At 30.3% G+C, this 26700-nt stretch overlaps 1 protein-coding gene across 1 annotated transcript in view; it reads left to right on the top strand.

Moving 5' to 3' along the window:
- The window catches only part of LOC140439761 (beta-galactosidase-1-like protein 3), a 74433-nt gene that overhangs the window by 37100 nt on the left and 10633 nt on the right, over nt 1–26700 (top strand). The window lies entirely within an intron of this gene.

Genomic DNA, 26700 nt, shown 5'->3' with positions numbered 1-26700 from the left:
TTCAGGTACATAAACTTCTTCTAAATATGTTTCTTCAATCATTATTTCTCCATTAGGTATACTGACAGGAAGAGGATAAAGCATTCTTTCTTGTGCACCTATATTAAATTCAAATTTAATATCCATTGGTCCTCTAAATTTAATCGGTATCGTAACATTGTTATTATACAGTCGTTTATTAGTAAAATCTATAACTAAGTTCATTCTCATCATATCTTCTAATCCTAAGATTCCATCAAAATATTCGTGAAAATCATGTAAGATATAATGAATATAAAAGTTACTTCTGAATTCTGGAAATGCTGGTATTTCAGCTTGATATTTAATAGTCTTAGTATAAAGAGCAGTTATAATATCTACATTTAACTGGTATATGCAATAAGGAAAACATTTTTCGGCGATACTTGGTCGTAGCAAAGACCTGGCACTACCGGTATCAATTAGCAATTTTATTTTTGAATTTCCTACTTCAATATATGGTAGGGGATTATTCGAATTTATTTCTATATTGACTGTTTCCTTTCCGAGGCATCTATCTGAAAATTTTGGTCACCTTGACCGTTTTGTGGTAAATCGTACTCAGAATTTCTAAAATAGCTATTTACTCGTTCATGTTGTGGTTCTCTTGGATTATTATTTTCGTTTTGATAATTATTTGTGTATAGCTCCTCAGCTATAGTATCAGGAATTCGTCTAGGGAAATAATTTCTCCGATAATTATTGTATTTATTGGGATTTGATCTAGCGTTTGAATTTAATGTGTTTCTGGATGCTATTGACATAGGTTGTGGCTTAGGTAACCGATCATTAGGAATTCGGTTGGGCCTGAATACATTACTTTCTGGTCGGAAGTTTGTGGAACGATTCTGAGATGTGAAATGATTCTGAGAATGTTGGGGTGCTAGAGAATTTTGGTTTTGATAACCTTAACTTCGATATAAAAAGTTAGAATTTAAAGGGTTTTGATTTTGATAAGTAAAATTTGGATTTGTTTGATATTGATGTGTGGGGTTAGAATTTTGGGGACGATAATGGTTGCTAGGTTGATTTGGCCTGCAAGATGGATTAAAGGAATTGTGTGACTTAAAATTATGATTGTTTTTTGGAAAATTATTACTAGAATGTCCATATAAATTTTCAAAATTATGAAACTCGTCGACATATGCAATGGCATCTTCAAGAGAACTGGGTTTCTTAGGGTGCATATTATTTTTAAGAACACCTGTACATCCTGCAATAAAAGTGTTCAGTGCGATTTTACACAATGGTTAATTTGGCATAGTTTATCTGCATGCTCTATACTAGTATCGTTACTTATTCTTTGAGCTACATTGCTTTTTAATAATTGTATTCTTGTTCCAAAATTATGGAGTGTTTCATTTTTAAATGGTTTATTTCGTGTTAGTTCTTGCATTAAGCAGTCTAAATCACGTCTATCTGCGAAGCATTGTTCTAATGCTCTCTTTATACTACTCCATGTCGTTAGTTCCATACGATTTCCTACTAGTGCTTCTGCTTTTCCAACTAGTTTATCTTGTATGCATTCCAAAATGTGTTTATTTAAATCTGGATCGTTATATGTAGAATATGTTTGTATTAGTTCGTTGCATCTAAAGATAAATTTGTTGAGAGTATTGGAATCTCCGTCATAGGGTTTAATATTTTTTAATTTTGATTTGAGAAAGTCCCAGTTAAGGGGAGTTTGAGTTTGAGTTGCAGTAGCCATATTTTCAGACAAAATTATTTGTCAAAATATCTCACAAAATTGTATAAAATTATGTTTTATAAAAAAAATATATATACGCAATATAAATATGTTTCAAAGATTTTAAATATTTCAAAAAATTATTCAATAAAAATAAATATTTTCAATAACATAAATATGTATTAAAATGGATAAAAAATATCAGTATTCTTATTCAAAAAATTCAAATTCGTATTCAAAAATTCAAAAATTAATCTATCTATCCTCACAAATGTATGAAAGGAAAGGCGAAAAGGAAAGGCACTTACAGTTATCTGGAGCACCTGCTTCTCTTCTCCGAACTTTTGCTAACTCTGGAACTCTGCTTCTTCTCGTTGATACCACTGTAGGGTAGAGGTTCGATTTGGATACGCACTACGATGTTGAAACACCAAAAACCGAAAAAGTTTTATCACTTGATGTGTAAAATGTTCTTTCCCGATCCGCACGTATCCTACTGACTGCGCCAATTATAACTTTGTGTTTTGAAACGGAGTTTTTAAAAATTATTTTATTTACAAATTTACAAAAATTAACAAACAAAAGTTATGAAACAAAAACTATGAAGCAAAAGTTAAGTAGCAAAAGTTTACTAGCAAAATATATGAAGCAAAAGTTATATTAATTGAAAAGTCCCTCTATTTATAATATTGTATTGCGTCGTTTCTATTCTCCTATAATGTGCAGATTCTGTGGAATCCAGTGGCGTAACTTCATTATCATTTTTATAATTGTTTGTTATTGGAAACGACTCACCAGATAATGATATAGTTGTTCCACCAGGATCATCAATCTCCTTTCTAACTACTTCCATTTCACAAAATAAACTTTGTCTTCACCACTATACTTATCGTAAATACGTCTACTCTCGTTAAAAGCTTAGACGGAACTGTATTTTGTATCTATAAACCTCCAAAAATACAAACAATATATGACGATTGGGTAAAAATTTTTGAACAGTTTGATAGGCCTTTAATTATAGGTGGTGACTTTAATGCACACCACTCTATATGGGGCTGTCATAATAATGATACCACAGGATCACAACTAATAAATGTCGCAGATGATTTAAATTTAACTGTTTTAAACAATGGAGAACCTACAATTTTAAGACGTCCTGATCAACGGGGTTCAGCTATTGATGTAACCTTTTGTTCACCTGAACTAGTTAACAAGACATCTTGGAATGTCATCTCTGATACCCTAGGATAAAATCACTATATCATCTTTATAGAATTTATTTTTGCAATTATTGAAAATGAAATATCACCTAAAAATAAATGGAATATTAAAAAAGCCAATTGGGCGTTATATACCTCGACTATTCAGACTTTGCACGATACGAACAACATTCACTCGGATAATCTAACTGAACAGTACTCCTCCTTCATTAATAATACGGTCGCAGTAGCAGCTATACCCCAATATAAACCTTATAAATGTAAACGGCACCCACCTGCTTGGTGAAATATTGATTGTGACAATATTGTCAAACAACAAAAATTAACTTTAATAAATTACAAAAAAAAAACAATAATTTTGAAAATTACGTTCAAGTAGCAAAACATTTTCTGCTCCTCTACTCTTCGACTTTTTAAAAGAAATAACTATTTGAATACCTTATCTCTAGATGTAGAAGGTGCTTATGACAGTGTGTGTTTACCTCGATTAATAGACAAAATGATCAAATCAATTTCAAATACCCACAAATCTGGCGCAAACTATAATTAATTTCTACACTAATAGACGCTTATACGTTAGAAACTATAAAATTAATTTCTTGGACCACGTTATAATAGTTGGGGATTACCCCAGGGATCAGTCTTAAGCCCTTTTCTTTTTAATCTTTAAACTGCTGATTTTCATAGCCTTAATATACCAAGTATCACAATGTATATACAAGTATAAAACAATCCAATATGCTGATGACTTCCTAGTCTATACAGAAAGGACTAAATATGAACCCTTCCTTACAATCTTAAGAAAATTACATGAACATTTCTCAAACTGGTTTTGTGAAAATGGTTTTAATTTATCCACGAATAAATCAAATGTGTATATTTTTTCACGACATAATATTCCTAAAATAAATACGATTTTATTAAATGACCAAAGTTTAAATTTCTGTAAGTCAATAAAATATCTAGGTATGTTTCTAGATCAAAAGTTAACATGGAAAATACAAATCGAGTACATGCTTGACAAAAGCAATAAAGGTCTCAATTTTTTAAAATCAATTTCTAAGACTTTGTGGGGTGCTGACGTAGAAACAGCTTTGTATTTTTACAAATCTTATATCAGATCCATTCTGGACTATGGATGTATACTTTATGGATCAGCAAATAAACAAATTTTAAATAAAATTGATGTATTTCAACGGACTGTTCTACGTACCTGTATGGGAGCAATGAAGTCTACTCCAATAGCTCCATTGCATGTTGAAGCTTTAGAACGTTCTTTAAATTTTAGACGAGATTATCTAAGTGAAAAATTTGTAGTTAAAATTTCATATATCAACAATTCCTTATATTCTGGCATAAGCTCACTAAATACAGATGATCTAACAAACAGTTACTAGACTCAAAAAAATTCACCAACCCTTTGCACGGCCTTTAGAGCCATGTGTAACAATAAGTATAGCAACAGTATTAGCAACTTTGATATTAACGACTATTTCGCATTTTTTAATGAAGCTGATATACACATACCAACATATTATAATAGTAATCCATTATTAGATTCATGCATCTTAAATTCTTATATAAAAAATGGTCCAAAGCAACTGTAATCTATACAGATGAATCCAAAATATCGGAAGGGACCGGATGTGCTTTCTACATTCCATCCAAATCAACAGAAAAAATGTTCAAACTACCCCTCAATTGCTCAATTTTTAGTGCTGAAGCACTTACAATTCTTGAAGCATTGAAATATTTCGACATGTTTAAACAATAATGCAGTTTTAATAATATCCGATTCATTGTCAGTCTTATTATCTCTTAAAAATACAAAGTTACCCAATTATAATTCTAATCCTTTCATTTACCAAATTAAGAACATGCTTGTCAACCTTAAAAATAAAAATAAAACTACGAATTTTATTTGGGTAAAAGCTCATGTTGGTATAAAACATAATGAGTATGTTGATTCCATTGCCGTAATAACCTAGACAGCTGAAATTTTATCAGATGAGATAATTTGTGTTCTTGATGCTTTTTTTATCTCTAAAAGAAATTAAACAGATCGTTGGAATACTTCCTGGCAAACTTTTTGCGACCGCTCAACAACACAATACGTGTATATACAACCACACATTCCTAATTTCAGATGGTTTAAAAATTTCAATACCGCCCGTAAATATACAACAACTTTATTAAGATTAAGATTTGGCCACGCTTGTTATCCTGCTCATCTTGCTCAAATCAAAATATACAATTCAGACTTATGCGAAACTTGTCAAGAGCAAGATCTTAACCACATCTTTTTTAAGTGTTCCAAATATCTTCAGCATTCAGGAACTCTTTTAAACAACTTGCAAACTCTGTAAATATTTCCTCTACATCAAATAAAAATAACCTAATGGCTACTAACAATAAAAAAGTCTATGATTGTCTGATTAAATTTATATATAGTGCAAATGTGTGTCTGTAGTCAATCTTAGCTAAGCTCGTTAACCTTTGTTTTAACCCAATTGTTATTCACTTTTCTTTCCGTGACCTATTGCTAAAATAGTAATGTCTTAAACAAAATGTCCTGATGGGTCCCTGGACGAGAAGTGAGTATCCCTGTTTTTCCTGATATTTGTTTTTGCTTGCTATAATGTTCTTTTTCTGTTTGATTCAGTTATAGGGATTTTATGAGGTTTTTCTAAAAAAAAAAACAGTTTTGTACTAGCAATTATTAGTGTAGATTATACACTTATGTATGTGTACACTTGTATATGTACACTTACGTGTAGACTTATATGTAGGCAAATATGCATATTGCATATTTTGCATATTGTGCATATTTTATGCAAATATTTCATATTTTGGCATATTTGTATAAAAGTTTGCATAAAGTGCATAAAAGTTCAGATTTTTATACTGTATTTGAAAATTTTTAAACATACCAATTTATTTCAATTCTTGTATAAAATTTTGTAGTCATTTTAATCAAGAAATGATCTAAGTACGTAATCTCTACAGGTACAAAACATTTACAATTTCAAAGAAGATCAATTTAAGTAGCCCTTAACATTCTTAGAAAGTCTCGGTCACTGAGGTATTCAGTTATTGGATAATCGCTAAGGGTTCTCTCATTTGCATTTTATGATCTAATCCCCAAATCTATCTACAATTTATTGTATCTTAACAGCAGGTAAACGGCTAATAGTTTTGTTCCTAATTTAGGGATTTTCCAAAATCTCCCAGTTTATTGAATTAGGTACCTAAACATTTCTAATTTGATGCTCAGATTTGTAAATCATTTTTGTTTTGATATTCAAAGCGTAAACACTCGTTGTGCGTAACAAAAAGGAAGATTGTGATTTTATAATGCCTAAAACAACCAGTGCTTCAACTTGGATTAAACCTTATAAAGAGCTGTCTATGGATATGGGAAAAATCTACTGTTCAGTCTGTGGCAAAATTGTAAGTATCTAATATTTTCTATTAAATATCTAATATTTCATACATACAGGGTGTTTCCAAATGACACTTACAACGTTTGACTGTAGATACTTCTCGAAAAATTGAACAAAACGATATAGTTAATGAGGGGTTAAACTTATTTACTTTTCGAGATACAGGGTGTTAAAATTAAAAAAAATTAAATTCTTTTAGTTAATAACAACAATAACTTTAAAACCAATAAACGTATTTACTTTAAATTTAGTACTCGTAGGTTGTTTTTAAATGAAAGATAGCTTCCTTTAGTGAGAAAAAATTGTCCATGGTACAATACAATGGTGTGTATTTAGAAAAATTTTTCACCTTTACTTTTTTTTATGAAGTCAGCTATTCTAAAACACAATTATTTTTATTGTAATTGAATTAACAAAAAAAAACTTTTGTTGAATTTTAAAATAAGTTATATGATGTACTAATGGTTAGTAACAAAAACTAATTTGTGGATTAATACTGCATTTAAAACACTTAGCGAGTGTTTTTTTTTCCAAACCAGTTATTTGATTAACCAAAAACACCTTGTATATTTTTATATTTTAAAGGTTGGGTTAAAATAAAGGTTTTTATTTTTATTTATAGAGAGCATGTGAGAAGAAATTTCAGATAGACCAACATGTGAGAACTGCTTCACACATTGCAAAAAAAGGAAAAATAGGAGGAAAACATCAAACTTCAATGGCTAAATGTTTCCAATCTACTTCAAAAAAATTAGATGAGCAAGAAACTTTTAATGAAGACTTGTGTAGCGCATTAGTGTCTGCAAACATACCGCTTTCAAAATTAGCAAATGTAAATTTTAGTTCGATTCTAAAAAAATATTGCAAACTTAATGTTCCAAGTGATCGGTCTCTAAGAAGAAATAATGTGAACGGGCTATACTCGGCGGTGTTAATTAATATTAAGGAAGAAATTGCAGATAATTATTTTTACATATCTGTAGACGAAACCACTGATTCCTCAGGAAAGTATATTGCTCATTTATTGATTGGTGTTCTTAAAGAAGATACCTTACCAAAATCTCATCTTATTTCATGCCAGCAACTTGAGAAAACAAATGCTTTAACAATTTCGCGTTTTATACAAGAAACATTAGCAACTTTTTTTCTTCCGACAACTATTCCTTCTAATAAATTACTGCTTATTTTATCGGATGCTGCTCCTTATATGGTGAAAGCAGGACAAAATTTAAAAATATTTTTCCCAGATTTAATACATGTTACTTGTGTAGCGCATGGATTAAACAGAGTTGCAGAGGAAATACGAAAAAAGTTTCCTCTTGTAAATACCATGATATCCAGTGTCAAAAAAGTATTTCTTAAATCTCCTATAAGAATTCAACTTTATAAAGAAATGCTACCTAACATTCCTCTTCCACCACAACCTATTTTAACGCGATGGGGAACATGGTTAGAAGCAGCTAATTTTTATGCAGATCATTTTGTTAAAATAACGAACATAATTGATACGTTAACAGATGAAAGTTCCCAATCTCTTTTGGATTCTAAACAAACTTTTCAGAGTAACTTGCTTCAACAAGAACTTTCATTTATAAAATCAAATTTTAGTTTTGTTCAAAAAACAATTACTCAGTTAGAATCACCAAAACTGTCATTGTTAGAAAGTACAGCATTAATAAAAGAATTTGCGTCATGTTGTCGGAACGTTAGAGGTAATATTGGAAAAGATATTTTAAAAAAATTTGAAGCTACTATGGAAAAAAATAAAGGTTACCATATTCTTTCTGAAGTAGTCAGTGTTCTAGCTGGAAATATTTCGGAAACAATTAATTTAGAACCAAATGTTTTGGTTAGTTTGAAAAATGCTCCCGTTACATCAGTTGATGTTGAACGAAGTTTTTCCATATATAAATATATGTACTCAGACAGAAGCCACAAGTTTTTGTTAGAAAATTTTGAACACCACTTGGTCATTTATTGTTACCATAATTCTAAATAAGTTTATTCATACTTAAAAATGATGTAGTTACTTAAAATAAATGTAAATCTTAATGAATAGTAGGAAATATTTAGTTATGTACACTTTTTTTTATGTATACTTTTTTTTTAAATAAAATTGTTACTATTTTACGATTTTTTTATTTATTTGTATGCATATTTTGTAAAATATTTGCATATTTTCGGGTAAACACGTGCATATTTATGCGCATATTTTCTACATTTTTATTTGCATATTTGCCGAAGTCTACTTATGTGTATATGCATACACTTTTTTTATTTTATTTAGTAATAATTATATTAGTATATTGAACTGTTTTTATAAATTTAATTTTTTAACTTTATTTATTACAAAAATGTTCTACACTTTACAACACTTTATGAGTTTATTTACATACATTTATTTATTTATTCTACATAGAAACACTTAAATATGAATTTATTTACACTTATATAATTTATTTAAAACATTTACACCGATTACAATTTAAATAGACGCGCGAACAATTTATTAATCGACACTTGTTTTCGACTGTCCTTTTTAAATCTCAAATCGTCCGTTTTACACCTGATTTGTTTATCTAGAAGTTTCTGCCGGCTTCGATCGGAACGCCGGTGCATTATTCGATCCTTATTTGGAAAGTTCCAATAGCAGGTATAACCGGGGACCCAATTTACAGCTTAGGGTATGACTCACATTTATCGTAACATTGCCCCCCTCTTAAAAAATGGTTCCTCCTGGAACCTTGTCGGGACTGGAAATGGAACGGTATGCTGGTATCGGCAACTGGGCCCTCTTTTACTACTTCCAGTTGTAAAAAAATTTGATATTTCTTTCCAAGGTGGTCGACGATTTTCCTCTTTCCATTTTAGAATTTTCTGTATAACTGGATCTCTATCTTGTTCTTCCCTTATATTAGTAGGCGCCCAATCGTCGTTGACCATCGTTGTTCTTAGCACTGCTGCTTCCTTGGATTCCATTTTGTTGCAGTGGGAATACTGTGCTGGGCATGGCCTTCTGGAAAGAGAATCAGCGTTTCTGTGGCTAACTCCGGCCCGATGCTCAATCTTGAAATCCTATTCTTGGAGTCGTTCGATCCATCTCCCTATCTGACCCTCTAGATTCTTATACTGGATCAACCACTTAAGGGCGGCATGGTCGGTTCGGATTAAAAACTTCCTTCCATAGAAGTATTGATAGAAGTGCTCTACTGATTTCACTACTGCTAGAAGTTCTCTTCTTGTAACGCAATATTTCCGCTCATGTTTTGAAAGAACTTTACTAAAATATCCAAGGACTCGTTCCTGTTCTCCTTGAATCTGAAATAGCACTCCTCCTATTCCCAAATTACTTTCATCTGTACACACAAGAAGAACTCTCCTTCTGGCAGTGGATAACCTAAAATTGGTGCTGTGATTAAATGCTTTTGTAAGGTCTCAAAGGCATTTTGGCAGTCTGTATCCCAGCGGTAATCTCCTGCTTCCTCTATAAGTCGCGTTAATGGCTTACCGATATCTGCAAACTTGTTAATAAACCTCCGGTAGTAAGTACATGGTCCAAGAAAACTTCTCACTTGATGTTTGTCCGTTGGTTCTGGCCATTCCTTAATGGAATCGATTTTTCCCTTATCCACGGCCACTCCTTCTTTACTAACTGTATGACCCAAATAATTGACTTTACCGTGAAATAGCTGGCACTTCTTGGGGTTTAACATCAACTGGGCAGCTTTAAGTCGATTAAAAACTTTTTCTAAATTCTTCAGATGTTTTTCAAATATGTCCCACAAGACGATAATGTCATCTAGATAAACCAGGCATGTTTTCCAAGATAACCCCCTCAATACATTTTCCATAAGCCTCCAAAATGTCGCAGGAGCATTACAGAGTTCAAATGGCTTAACGTTAAATTGCCACAATCAAGATTCTGTGGTAAAGGCTATCTTCTCTTTATCTACTGGGTCCGTTTCTACCTGCCAGTATCCAGACTTTAAATCCAAAGTAGAAAACAATTTACTTCCAGCCAATGTGTCCAATGTGTCGTCGATCGGAGGCAGAGGATAACTATCTTTCTTGGTAACGTTGTTCAGCAAACGGTAATCCACACAGAACCTCGTCGTTCCCTCTTTCTTCTTAACCAGGATCACCGAAGAGACCCATGGGCTCGTAGAAGGTTCTATCACCCCGTTTTTCTTTATTTCCTGAACAATTGTTTTAGCTTCCTCTCTTTTCGCCTGTGGTAATCGTCGGGCTGTTTGACGAATTAGCTTAGCATTACTAGTATCAATTTTATGCTAAACCGTAGTTGTTCTTACCGCTTAAGTTGTTCTTTTTGTCTTTTCTCCTTTCGGTACGAAAATATCACGGTACTGCCGAATAAATTCCTTAATTTCCTTTCATCTGATTTAGAGACCGTCCCGCAACTGCAACCATTTGGTCGAATTTGTCGTTGGAATTATCAGATGTTGTCGCCTGACGGATTATGGATGTCACAGGTACACAAGCTTCTACTTTTGTCTCTTTCTTGATGGTCACTGGGTAGTCATTGACATTAATAAGTCTCACAGGAATTTCTTTAGCCGAAGTCACCAATTCCTCTCCAATTATGATTCCACGGCCAACCTCGTCGTCATGGTTCCAAGGCTCCATAATAACAGGTGTTTCTTCGTCCACAATTCCTTGTAGCCGCGCTACTATGATCGTTTCACTTCTCGCAGGCACGACTGTATCTTCTTTAATGGCTGCTTGCATAGTGCTGTCATCATATGGATGAGGAAATACCTCCTCGTTGCCAACTTTGATTACCTTATTCTTAAAATCCAATTGGAATCCATGCATATTCATTACGTCCATCCCTAATATAACATCCTCTTTGATGTCAGCAACTATAACAGTATGGACGGTTTCCGGCGATGTCGCCGAAAACTTTGTTCTCTAATGATGCGATGTCACTAGAAACTTTCGAAATCGACGAGATGACAGTTGAATGCTTATCTTTTAATATATAAGTTTCCGGGTCTAAACCCTCTTCCTCCAAAGCGTGCTTTAGTCGTTGGACTAAATCAGCCTTTTTTCCGGTAGAAACTAATTCTCTATCCTCGAGATGTCTTCTTAAATTCGTAACTGTGAGCTCATAAATCGTAGTCATTTTCACAATTTATTTTATATATTCACTTCTGGACACCACTGTAGTATTTTTATTAATCTAATTTATTGTCTTTATTTATTATCAAATGTTTTACATTTATAACACTTACAAGTGTATTAAAGTCTTTATTACGATATTCACTAATTTATTTCACAATATTTATTTATATTTATTTCCGGCTTACAATTTAAACTCTATATTTAAAACTAGAACTAAATGTTTCCAACAAAGTTCCCTCCTTAATATATTTATATATATTTATATATATTTATATATATTTATATATATATATATATATATATATATATATATTTAAATATATATATATATATATATATATATATATATATATAATTATGCACAGATATCAAAGTGAGGTCCTGACAATACACGCACTTAGTGAGGACCGGTAGAAAACGTAGACATAATCGATTCAACTCTTCATAGTGACCTTGACAAGTAAATAGCAATTGAAAAATGAGCAATATACACAAAAAAAATTACGTGTATGTGTCCCGTATTGTTCAAGTATATTGCCACCCAAGTGAGGCCATTATATGCAGCTGTTAAAGTGAGACTGTATATATTTTTTAGTTATGCACACAAAGAGAGGACAACTTTACGTGTATATTTCCTTACAGCTCATCAAGTGAGGACCCTACAGTGTTGTCGATAAATATGAGATTAGTGGTTTCTACCGCCTTTTTCTGTATAACACAGTAAGAATGATTGTTTAGATGTTTCAGTATAACTTGTAGTTATAAGAAGGATTTCGCTTTGTTCTTGCTCGTAGTGTTTGTTAATTTTATAACATTTTAGTACCTAAGCATCAAATCACGGTAGACTTGTCGGAGACTAGCTCAAAGAAATAGTTTTATATTTTTCAATAATTTACATTAAAGATGGATAGGAAATCAAGAATTTTGAAAATGGCATTAGTTGAGAAAAATAATAATCAAAATGGAGGATACAGTGATAGTTCAGGAATGCGAAATTTATATTGCAATATTATGTGTTACAATGTGGGCCAAGGAAAACAGTCCACTTCGATATTTGGCAGTATTTATTATATTTTAAGGAAATAACGAAACCCCACCGTTCCACTTCCCTCTCCTCTTATTTTTAAATAGGGAATAGGGGTTGTCTGCATTTGCTTTTGTACACTTTTTCATTGTCGCTTTTAATGCTCTATTAAACCGTTATAAAAAATTTTATATTCGACCTTTCGTCTTTTTGAAACCATCATCAACTTTATTGTTAGACAACGTTTCGACTTCATAAAACCATCTTCAGTGAAATTAAATGGAAAAATAATACACAGGGTGAGTCTGTTTTTTTGAAGTATGATTTTACACTAGACCTCATTTAGTGAAAAAAATTTCATATAAACAAAGGTCGTATAATGCTTTGTTTCTGAGATACGGGGTGATAACATATAAATCATTTTTTAGTTTTTCGCAAATATCTCAAAAATAGTATTTACAATTGACTTCTAATTTTACAGTTATTAAAGGGCCATTCAAACTTATCGAAAACATAAATAAACTCATAACATTATCAATCAGTGACGTGCACTGAGGTTAATAGTTGCACTATTTTAAATAGAACTCCTAGGCCACTGCATATTTGGCAATATTTCTATAAATCTCCATGAAAAGTTCCTGTTGTTTAAATATCGTATCTTTTTAGTTTTTGAGAAAAACAGCAGTTAATCATTCTTTGCAGTGTTTTTTTTAATGCTAAAATTTATCGTTTTTAATATTGGCTGTTCATAGAAGTTAATAGTAAAAATCATAATATTCTTATTGATGAATTTTTACATTTAAAAAAATATCTGCAAAGAACGATTAACTGCTGTTTTTCTCAAAAACTAAAAGAGATACGACATTTTTACAACAGGCATTTTTTATGTAAAATTGATTGAGAATTTAATAAAATTTAGAAATGTTGCCAAATATGCAGTGGCGTAGAAGTTCTATTTAAAATTGTGCAACTAGTAACCCCAATGTACACCACTGATTGATAATAAGATGAGTTTATTTGTATTTTAGACAAGTTTGGATGCCGCTTTAATAATTGTAAAATTGGTCAATTGTAGATACCATTTTTGAGATATATGCAAAAAACTAAAAAAATATTTATACTTTATGACCCTGTATCTCAGAAAAAAAGCATTATACAACCTATGTTTATATAAACTTTTTTTCACTAAATAAGGTCTACTATAAAGTCCTTATAGTCATAAAGTGTTATGGCATCGAAACGTTTTCTAGCAATAAAGTTTTATATATCGTTGAATTTCTAATAAAAAGATAATATCAAATCTGCAGAAAACTGAATTTAGTACTATGGGAAAAAATGAAGTTGATGATGGTTCCAAAAAGACGAAACGTCGAATATAAAAATTTTTATAACGGTTTAATAGAGCATTAGAAGCGACAATGAAAAAGTGTTTTGTTCTTAGTCTGTTAATAACTCCAAAAATAAATAAAAACCGAATTGCAAAATTTTGGTTTTTTGCGAATTTTTTCAAAACGGCTTAAGATATCCTTGATTTTTTAGTGTCAAATTATTGCGCTTTTGATTACGCAACTTTGCCCCAGTTTACCCTTCTCCCTATGTTTTACCGTTTACGAGATCCCCATACTTTGCATCTAATTTGACTCACCCTGTACAATACAATTAACTTTTTGCATAAATATTTTAAAGTTTCTGAAATGCTTAATGTTTATTATTTATCAAAAACATTTTCTGTTTTTACCATTTTTTTAGGTAATGAGATCAAAAGAAAAAAGATTATGTAATAAAAAAGACTATTGATTTCTTTGCGATACAGAAGTTCTTAAATTTTCTCGACATATTACCAGACATCATGAAGCCGAGATTGAAGTTCAAGAAATTTTGTCATGTTCAGTTGGTAATAAAAAAAGAAAAATACTTTTTAATAAACTCAGAAGCAAGGGAAATTTTCTAAAAAGTTGTACCAATGATCGTGTTGTCCCTGTGCGAAAACCTTTATTGGGAGAACTAGAACCAGCAACAATATCATCCTATTTACCTTGCAAATTTTGTAAAGGTTTCTATAAAAGAAAATTTCAGGTGACAGCCATAACTTTGATTTTCTAAATAGGAAAGTACATCATGTGACACCTTATTTAAAAGCTTTTGATTACAAGATTACAAGAATGTATATTATTTTAAGCCTTTCTGAGAACACAGGCGCAAAATTTCGCTCGAAATGTTTTTAAATGCGTTCATTTTTTTCGAATCCTGAGGAAACTATTAAGTATTTTTGAAAAATTTAAACGCAGAATGAAATATTACTGTATTATCTATGATCGAAAGTCCCTGAGAACTTCTATAATATTTATTTTAATAAGTCACAGAGGTGAAAAAAATTTTAGTCTGATTTTTTATTTTAAATATATCATTCAAAAGAAACTTTTTGTTTATTATAAGGGACTTTCTGCCCTCGGCAATACTGTAGTCTTTTATTCTGAGTTTAAATTTTTTTAAAATATCTACTTATTAGTTTTCTCACGATTCGAAAAAAATAAATGCGGTTAAAAATAATTCGACCGAAATTTTGCGCCTACGCTCTCAAAAAGGATTAAAGTATTATACATTTTTGTACTATTTGAATTTATTCGACGGTCCACTGTTTTAAAATAGGTTGAACAGATGTTGCCAGTTGTATGGTCCTCACTATGTGTATCGTATGTTATTCAACAGGGCATAGAATATACATGGTTAGAAAATATACGCCAAAGTCAGCGCCTCTATGCGGAAAATCTCTGAACTAAAAATTGATGTGGACCATACAAAATGAGGTCCCACTTTTTTTTGTAAAAAAACAGTTTTTGCCATCAGTACATGTCTACGAAAAAGTCTTACATTGATTGACCAAGTGAGGTCCATATACTGGACCTCACTTTGTACAGGACCTCACTTCAACCGCAGTTTCTTTTGATATGTGGCTCACTTCATACGCTGGGAGAAAATATATATATATAAATAAATATATATATATTTATATATATATATATATATATATATATATATATATATATATATATATATATATATATATATATATATATAAATGTTTTGGATGGGTTGGAGTCAATAAAAGGGGCTATTGGTTAACTATTTATTATCTCGAGCTTTCAATTGTGTTTACAATTATTATCAAGAGCTGCTAAAAAAAAACAAAATATCTTACAAGGTTGAACTAGAAAGAAAAATTTTTTGTTAACTCACCAAATAAAATTAGTTTGGTTAACAAAATTGCTGCAAATACATTTCAAAAAGAATTTATACAAAAATGTCCTTATCTAATAAATGCTTCTCTGAAATTTTAATATAATTTTGAAAACATTTTCTTAACACAAAAACAATTGAATTTATAAATAAAAGTAGCGACCAATTACAAATAAGCGTCAATGTCATAAATGCCAAGTTAAAATTTTTACTTTTGACAATTATATTACCAAAAATAAAATTTTGTTTAAAAATTCTTTTTTGTTTCCCACGCCTCTTTATATATTTTCCATAGCCAGTTTATTCCTTCTTCTCCCATGTATTTTACCATTTTCGGTTCAATTTCATCATCTCCACCTGCCTTGCCTATTTTTATATTTGATAATCCTTCTATTACTTCTTCTCTACTTATTTGCTCTGGCTCTGTGTTTTCTACGCCTTCATAGATTATATTGTCTTCCTTTATCACTTCGGTATCAAATTTTTTCTCATAATATTCTTTCCATACCCTAGCTATTTGTTCTGGGCTTATTTGTATTTGGTTTGAAGTATCTCTTACTGCGTTTATTTCCTTTCGTTTTCCCTGCCTTATGTGTCGTATTGTCGTCCAAAAGTTTCTATTATTTGTTATATATTCTTCCTGAAGTTCTTCTCCAAATTCTTTTCATGTTTTTGCTTTTGCTTGTGTGACTGTCTTTTTTGCCAATCGTCTCTGCCTATAGTATTTTTCTTTATCTTCTTCTAATCCCGTTTCGATGTATTTTTTCCATGCTATTTTCTTCTTTTTTATTTCTGTCTTCACTTCTTTATTCGACCATCTTGTCCTATTTAACTGTTTATTATATTTTTTGATTCCACACACTTCAGTTGCTGTTGTCTTTAATACTTCACTGTATGTATTCCATCTTTCTTCCATTGTCCATGTTTCTTTTTGGCACTCTATTTGTCTCAGTCTTTTGTTAGTTTCCTCCGTGTAAAATTCTCGCACACTTTTTATCTTTAGTTTGTTTACATTTACTTTCTTCTACTCTTCTCCTTCCACTTCCTCCATTTTTTCATCCTCCAGTTTTGCAGTGACCATCCTGTGTTGTGTAGACAGTTTGGGTTCCTTTTCCGTTAAGATGTTTTTATATTTTGTTCTAGGTTTCTCGTATAGACTATATAGTCGATTAAGCTTTTCGCATTTCTCTCTTCAGCCACAAATGTATATTTGTCGTTAATGGTTTGTTCATTGAATGTGTTTCCTATTATCAGGTCATTGGTTTGGGAGAATTCCAGCATTTTAATTCCATTTCTATTTAATGTGTCTTCCCCATATTGTACAATGCATCCTAATCCCCTGTTAATATCCTTACCTACTCTTGAATTCCAATCGCCTAAGATTATTATTTTTTCTCTTGTCTCTCTTAATTTGTCTAATCCGTTTTGGAGTTCGTTGTAGAATTCTATCATTATCTCTTCTTCATTATCTTCTGTTGGTCCGTATATTTGTATTATTCCTATCTTGTCTTTTAGTTCTATTTGGGCTGTGATTATTCTAGATGATACTGCTTCGTAGTTTGTTATTCTTGATTCTATTCTTTTATTAACTATTATACCGACTCCTTCTTTTGCTCTATGACCCTGTGGTACTCCGGAATAATAAAGACTATATTTCTCATTGATATTGATGTGTCCTTTCCCTATCTTTTTTTTCTCTCCCTTTCCCATTATTTGTACGTTCATTTTTTCCATTTCTTCCGTAGCTTCTATTTCCTTGCCGGTCAGAGATGTCACATTCAATGTCGCTATTCCTATATGATTTGTCTTGTTAAGATGTATTTCCTTATTACTGTATTCTTCTTCTCCATTATTGGTGTTAACGTTGATTTCATGCTTCCTGGTTTTTGTATTAACATTATATCCGTTATTTATTTTATTACCGTTTTTATTTCTAATGCTAATATTTAATTTTTCCCTACCTTCATTACTAATGCTATGCCCATTTTTGATATTCCCCCTAGCTATAATATTATCACTACTGTTAGTAAGCCTAATACCCATATTCCTATCACAAGTCATATTTCTAATGGCATACTTATCATTTACATTTCTAATCCTATTCCTATTACTACTTAAAACTAAACATTTATCATCATTGTCCGGTTTATTTTGTAATTCTTCTTTCTCTATTCGTTGCTTGACCTCTCCTTGGTTCTTTTTATGTTGCTCTGGTAGTTTTTTGAACTCTCTATTTCCACTACTTTTTCTTCTTTATAGCACCATCTCCATTCCTTGCCGTCTACTGTGATTTTATTGTATCCTATTTTGACCATTTTCCCTCATTTCTCTTGCTTTATCTCTTAAAGCTTTCATTTTCTCTCTCTCTCCTTTTGTGAGATCCTCTGTAATCCATATTTTTTGGTCTTCACATTCTTAAGTTTGTATTTGTTTCTTAAGATTGTTGTTTTTTCTTCTTCGCTTTCTAGTTCAATTAAGCATGTTTTTGTGCCTATTTTTTGTGCTCTTTTAATATTAGTTTTGACTTCAAGATGATTTTCTAACATAGTAGTCATTCCTTCTTTTAATGTTTTTGGGTCTTCAGAGTCTATTATTGCTCCACTAATGATTATATTCTTCTTTCTTTCTTTGTCTAATCTTTCCAATGAGTGTTTTAGATCATTTAATTCTTCCGTTATCTTTTTGTTATCGGTTTTGGTTAGTTCGTTTTCTCTTTTCAGTTCTTCTTTCTCTTTTGTCCATTCTTCCTTCACCCTTTCTATTTCCAGCTTTATGATTTTTATTTCTTCATTATTTAGTTTTATCTCTTCTTTAACTTCATTTATATATCTTCTAATCTCCTTATTTTCTTCCTTCATTTCTGTTTTCAGCTCTTTTATTTCCGTTTTAATCTCCTTATTTATTTCTTCTAGTAGTTTCTTTAGTTCTTCCATTTCGCGATTTTTTATGTTATCCTTTGGAGGTGTTCTTACCGTAGCTTTGCTTCTTTTGAAGGCTTCCTCCTCGTCGGATGAGTTATCGTGTTCTGGTTTATTTCTTTTGCTGTTCATTCGATTTTGTTACCTTCTATATTAATATATATTTTCTATATTAATATACACCAATATAGTATTTTCCTATATTAATTAAACTTTTTTATTACAATAACAATTAATATTTATTCTTTTAATTTAATTTAATTCTAATCTTAACGTTAAACTGATTTATTCTAAGGCCGGATCTGGATTTTTGTAATAAACTTATGAGGCTTTTATTTTAATATTTAATTTTTGTCGGCACTAATTACTTTTTTATCTGCCCAGAAACCAAAAAAACGCGTAGGAATGCTCAAGCGGGTCGACCCCTCGGACCCACACAATTATTTATTTACTCAAAACTTGTTAAAATTATTTAAAATGGTTATATCTTACTTGTCTGATGGTATTTCTTTTATTCACTACTATCACCTGTATGCACTTAACTTTTAACTCTTATTTTTGAACTTTGTTGAATTTTCTAACTTGTAATTTCCCAATTATTTAAAGTTTATTACGAAGCGAAAATCAACGAAACTACTGTGTCATTGCAGGACCGTCTTTTGCCTATAAATAATAAATTTAAATAGTGAAATATACATATATATATATATATATATATATATATATATATATATATATATATATATATATATATATATATACACATATACAGGGTTCCCAAACAAAAACGAAACAAGGGTATTATCAGTTAAGTCGAAAGTAATTTCGATTATTTTACTTTCACCCTTAAGACGGGGTAAAAATCAACCGAACATTTGTTAATGGCAATAAGGGTTAAATAAGATATATTTTAGAAGTTTATGCAATTCCCTATATATTAGTCTTTAAATTTTTCAATTCGGTGTAATACTTATCTATTTAAAAATAAAAAAAATTTAAACTTTTAATTGTATATACCTGCTTAATAAGTTAATTACGTACGCCAATTCTTTAGCTTTTAATTTCTTTCTTTTCGTAATTTTTGTTCTGTTTTTTTTGTCGCACTACGTAAATGATATGATACGAACTGATAAACAACGTGAAATTATAGGATTCTCTTGTGATATCAGTTGTAGTATTTGAAAGTTTATTACCATGGTTTATTATCATTTATAACAATACATCTGCCAATATGACCGCTCAGCAAGTTAATAAACGAGATCAAGATAAACATCAGTTAACGAAGCTAGCTAGTGAAGTAGCAGTGTTAGGACATGTTCACCTAGACCCCATGTTAAGTACGAGGCAACTAACAGCTATATATAGAATCAAACGAATTAGCATCCAAAACATTTTGAAGAAGAACAAATTCCGTCCATATCAAATACGCTTAATCATTGATTATAAACCACCCATTGGGTGGTTTATAATCAATGGCTTAATGCAGAATTTTTAATGAGATTGATTAAGACCGCCGCCGCCGTTTACAGTTTTGTGAAATAATAATGAGTGAGCGAGCCGTGACCGATCGTCAGTTTCTCTTTAGTATTTGCTTCTCCGATGAATGCACTTTTTTTATTAAACGGAACTGTAAATAGTTACAATTACCGTTATTGTTCGTATTGCTCTGATTTAACCCCAGGATTTTCCACGAGGTGCATACACAGTAACCGCAAAAATTAAATGAATGGACTGGTATTTTGGGTGATCAACTAGTGGGGCCGTTCTTTATACCTAACAATTTGACTGGCAAAATGTATTTACAATTACTGGAAAAAATAATTACTCCTGTCTTAACTGAAATTATTAAAAGTGATCAACAATATAATAAAGATCGTTTGACTTTTCAACAGGACGGTGTACCACCGTATTATGCTTTACTTGTTCGTCAATATTTGGACGAAAATTTTCAACGCCATTGGATTGGGAGGAGAGGCAGCATCGAATGGGCTCCTTGGTTACTAGATTTACCTCCCCCAGATTTCTTTTTGTGGGGATACCTAAAAAGTCAAATCTATAAATCACCACCCGCATTTTTAAAATTATTAACGTCAACGCATTATCAACGAATGCCGACGAATCACTCCATAAATGCTTCGGAATGTGAGAGAAGGTTTCGAACAAAACCTTTATCATTGTATGGAAGCCGGAGGTCATCAGTTTGTACATTTGATCAACTAAGAAGTATGTAACTAGTTAAAAATAATAATTTTCAAAATTATTATTGTTTTTAATAAATTAAATAAAATACTGGACGAAATTTAAAAACTGAAAGACTAGTGTACTAGAAATTGCAAGGGCTTTCAAACGATATTTTATTTGACCCTTATTGCTATTAAAAAATGCTTAGGAGTGAAAGTAAAATATTCGACAATACCATAAAAATGTCAAAAATTCCACCTTCAATCAAAAAATTAACCTGTCATTACATATGTAATGAAAGTAATAAATTCAAAAGGACTTTTTTAGAAATGGTTTGTATTAGCAGAAGTGATAATAATTTAAACAAAAGCTAGGAAATTCAAAATCTAAGCAAAATTTATAATTATATTATTTCTCTATAGTTTATTCATTACATTTGTTACTTGTTACATTTAGACATCTATCAATGATGAATAAATCTTCTTTTTTATTACTAAATAAAAAAGAATTTTTTAAACAAAATTTTATTTTTGGCAATATAATTGTCAAAAATGAAAATTGTAAGTTGGCATTCATGACATTGAGGCTTATTTGTAATTGGTCACTATTCTAACTTATTTATAAATTCAACTATTTTTGTTAAAAAAGTTTTTAAAATTACTAAATTTAGAGAAACATTCATTAGATATTTTTTAACATAGTTTTTAAGATGTTTAGCAGTTTAGATTTACTAACAAAACTAATTTTATTTGGTGAGTTAAAATTTATTTTTCTAGTTTCACTTTGTAAGATTATTTGTATTTTTTTTAGAAGCTCTTGATAAAGATTGTAAACACAATTGAAAGCTTGACATAAAGAATAGTTTACCAATAGTCCTTTTATTGACTCCAACCCATAAAAAACATATTTATATATTTTTTCCAAACGAGTCACAAGTACTTCTTTTTTCTTATATACCTATATATATATATATATATATATATATATATATATATATATATATATATATATATGTATTTATATATATTATGTATATATACATATACATATATATATATATATATATATATATATATATATATATTTATATAAATGTATATATATATATATATATATATATATATATATATATATATATATATATATATATATATATATATATATTATTGTGATATCTAGAATTTTAATTTTAAAACTTATTATATATATATATATATATATATATATATATATATATATATATATATATATATATATATATAAAACATTATTAAAATTTTTGATTGATGATTTATATCACACCTTTCAATTTTGTTATCTCAGGTTTTACTCGTGCTTCAATATCTATACAGCTGATGTAAATAAACTGATTAAAATACCTCCAAAAATTATTAGCATACAATGTTTATCAAACAAAATTCGTTCTACGTACGTGAACCTTCAATAATGCATGGATAATATAACACAACTTCAATCTAAGATATAGCTTATTATTCTACATAAACAAATCAAATAGTATTCAGTGTCCTTCCTAATGCAATTTTGATATAACGATTGTACCAAGAAAAATTTGTATGAATTATCCAATTCTCTCCACAGCTCCGTGTCCCCTCTCAGAACAAATTTGATCTCCTTCGACTATCGACAACTTATTCACACGTTACTAATATGATATAATATTTTTTTACCCAAAATTCTCAAATTTAATATATTATTATGAATGTTTCTCCCGTTGAAACGCTTCCTCTGCCTTGAGTTGTCCAATTCCTTGTTCCATGCAAAATGAACTATCAGTTCTCAGCAGCCTCCTATGTAATTGGCAATATTAAACAAGATATTGCAATTTAGTGTCTTCAATGCTCTTCTTCGAATGCAATGGCGCAAATCCGGCTTATGGGGAAAAACCATCGTTAACTTCTATTCATTGTTATATTTATACAAAAGATTATTTATGACTAAGATTACCTTTGGTTAATTCCAGGCAGCTCGGAGTATTTTTTTATTTTCTATAATCTCTGAAATATTGATTTCATCGTACATTTAATATTTTTACCCTTCAATTTTGAATACCACAACAATATATATATATATATATATATATATATATATATATATATATACAATACAGTTTATAAATACAAGAAACATTTTAAAAATTGTAAGAAACAAATAAATGTATTTATATTACCATACCATATACAGTACGTTCAGAAATGTTGCAAAACAATAACGAAAGTCGATTGTTAGGTTAACATAAAAATTGGGACAAACACACATTGTTTTGGTATAAAACACATTTAATAATACATAACCTTAAAACACTTTAATCTCAAATATACTACATGTGAATCAATTATCATTTTTAACATTTATCATTTTTAACAAAGAAGTCTTTGATTGTTTTTTGCGTAAGGTTATTGCTTCTTCTGCTGGCTGCCTTGTTACGCCAGCGCCGCAGCCATAATAAATCATTTGTTGTAGCATCATCTTGCTGCTCAATATAGGCCAGTGCTGCATCGATAGAGCGTAGGCCGTCTGAGTGAGAGATCCGATCACTGAGCTCATCACATTCCTCACTGTAAAAATAATTTAGCTTTTAGCGCTTTCAGCAGTTTATCACGTGTATAAAATAAGTTTTGGTTTGTGAATTTAAAGTTTAATGAAGTGTAAAATGTGTACAATAACTCTGTAAAAAATATTCGACAGATTAATTTTACAGTACAATGGTTATTAATTTGGGAGACAATAAAATAAAAAACTTACTTGTCATCATTTTCTGGCGTATTCAGGATTTCAATAATTACGTCATCAGTCAGCGCTTGCTCCTCATCTCCGTTGATCCATTCTGCAATGTCGGCTGCGTTAATGAGCTCAGGCACTGGGAGTTGACTGCCAAGAACCACAAGCTCTTCGATTTCAGAACTCGGTTGCTTTCTGAGAGCAGCTGCCCGTTCATCAATACCAAAAAGTTTGCGCCATGACCTTCTGATCGTGTCATCTCTAACGTTATCCTAGACCTCTGAGCACCAGTAAACAACATCTTTCAGTGTGATGAGTTTTAGAGCATTAGTGACACTTAGACCTTCCTCTAATTTCTCCAGTATCATTTTTAGCAGTATCTTTTTGTAATTTCGTTTAAAAGTTTCAAGTACACCTTGATCAAGCGGCTGGATAAGGGAAGTAACATTAGGTGGTAAAAATATGGCTCTAATACCATTGCTCACTAGTTCATCATCATCTGGATAAGATCGAGCGTTGTCAAGAACAAGAATGGCCTTGGGGAGAAAATTTTTTTTCTTCAGAAAAGCTTCAACAATCGGAACAAAATCATCAAAAAACCAATTTTTGAAAATATGCGAGTCCATCCATGCGTTTTTCTGATTCCTATATATGCTGGGGAAGGTGTCCACATTAGTGTTTTTGAAAGCACGTGGCTTTTTAGGCTTACCGATTACGACTGGTTTTAATTTCAAACTTCCTGCAGAATTAGCACATGCTAGAACTGTAACTCGATCTTTACATTTCTTATAACCAGGAGCTAATGTTTCCTGCCGACTAGCTAAGGTTTTACTCAGCAACATTCTGAAATTCAGGCCTGTTTCGTCACAGTTAAAGACTTGATCCGATGAAAGGCCCTCATTCAAAATCAATTTAGAAATTTTTTCTTGAAAAATAGGCACTTCAGTTACATTTGCTGAAAGTTTTTCTCCAGATATAGTAAGTTGTCGAATTCCATATCGGTTCTTCCATCGCATTAACCATCCAGAACTAGCGGTAAAGGGTTCATCACCATCGCCAAACCTTTTTTGAAAAGCTAGCGCTTTTGCCTGTAAAATAGGTCGGTTCATTGGACTGCCCTTACTTCTCATTTCCGAAAACCATATGAATAATGACTCAGAAGTTTTTGAAGTTATACTTCTATACGCACGGTCGGCGTTGGAAATTTTCATGAGAGTGAATCTGTGAAACCATTACATATGTAATGAGTAAGAGAGAGACAGAAGAATCTCTCTCTTCCTCTCTCGAGAATAAAAATGTTCCTTTTGTATATATATTTAATATTATATATATATATATATATATATATATATATATATATATATATATATATATATATATATATATATATATATATATATATATATATATATATATATATATATATATATATATATATATATATATATATATATATATATATATATATATATATATATATATATATATAAGTTATACTTCTATACGCACGGTCGGCGTTGGAAATTTTCATGAGAGTGAATCTGTGAAACCATTACATATGTAATGAGTAAGAGAGAGACAGAAGAATCTTCCTTTTGTATATATATTTAATATTATATATATATATATATATATATATATTATATATATATATATATATATATATATATATATATATATTATATATATATATTATATATATATATATAATATTACATATAATATAATATGTATTATTATTTATGTGATATGTTTTGTATTATTTAAAATTAAACGTTTATAATTATTTCAGGCTTTTGTATTTCAAAATAATCACTGTTTTACCAAGAACTGTCAATTTTGAAATCCGTTAGTGTCATATCTAATTGGCAAATCCTTTACGTGTTTGGTTCATACGCTGGTGGTTGTGAGTTCGAATCCCAATTATGAATTTCCTTTTTTATTTTTGAAATATTTAAAAACCTCACGTTAATCTTATTATATATATGTAGTATAAGCAAAAAACATAAATTTTAAAATAAAATGAAAATTTACAACATAATCCGAGTTGTTCGTTTTTTATTTTTATCTTCGTAAAGTAAGTTATGTATATTGGCAGTTTTAAATACTTATGAATATTATATTTTAATTTATATTGTATTATTATATTGAATTATGTTGCAGTGTATTTATTGTATTGTAATTTTTATATTAATAACAAAATAAACAATGAATTTTACTGCAGAGTATGTGTAATTTTTTTTTTGCATTCAACTCCTTTTATACATATATAAAAATAAAAATATATATTTTCATTAAAATATTGATACAATCCTTCATTTACTATACTCCTATTACAGGTCAAATGTTTATATACAGCAAACGATGCACCATATACCTATATAACTAATTCTTTTTCTCTTTCTGCTCTCTCTTACCTATAGCATTACATATGTAATGATTGGGCAGATTGACTCCTATATAAATTTTTAACGGCGAACGCGTGTTTAGAGGTATAACTTCTACCGGCAGTCCCACTGGACTACCACACCCGTTTTTTTCATATTCACACTTCTTTAAAGTTTGTCGATCTGGATTGCAGTCACTATTCAAGCTCTGAGCGATTAAATGTTAAGATCTATCATATTTAAACACAAACTTAGTAATTCTCTAGTAACTGTACCTATAATTTTATTACATTCCTAAATATCAGTATTGCACTAACTGACTACATACCATCAATTACATTTTATAGATCAATTTATGGTGTTCCTGATTCTTTCTCAATTCTGTACTATTAATTCCATCTTTCCACTTTATAATATGGATAATAGTGTCATAGTAATTGTTTATTTTAACCGACTCACTACAAATTGTACAATGGGAATTCACTCTATAAAATATTGCGGTTACCATAACTCCTAAATAAAATCAAACAAATATGTCATTTATTTAGATATGCTAAAAAAATTTAAATTTTTATTCTTATAGTTGTAAGTATTAAAATATTCACTTTGTTTACATATAATAATCAATAATTCTAATAAATTTACAGTTTTCTCCTGAAGAAGTCACAAAATCGTGACGAAATATTGAGACTGAACAAATAGAG

This window comes from Diabrotica undecimpunctata, chromosome 4 (assembly GCF_040954645.1).
Source record: "Diabrotica undecimpunctata isolate CICGRU chromosome 4, icDiaUnde3, whole genome shotgun sequence".
Classification (NCBI taxonomy): Eukaryota; Metazoa; Arthropoda; class Insecta; order Coleoptera; family Chrysomelidae; genus Diabrotica; species Diabrotica undecimpunctata.
The sequence above is the reverse complement of the archived record's forward strand: the minus strand, read 5'-3'. Positions and strand labels throughout refer to the sequence as shown.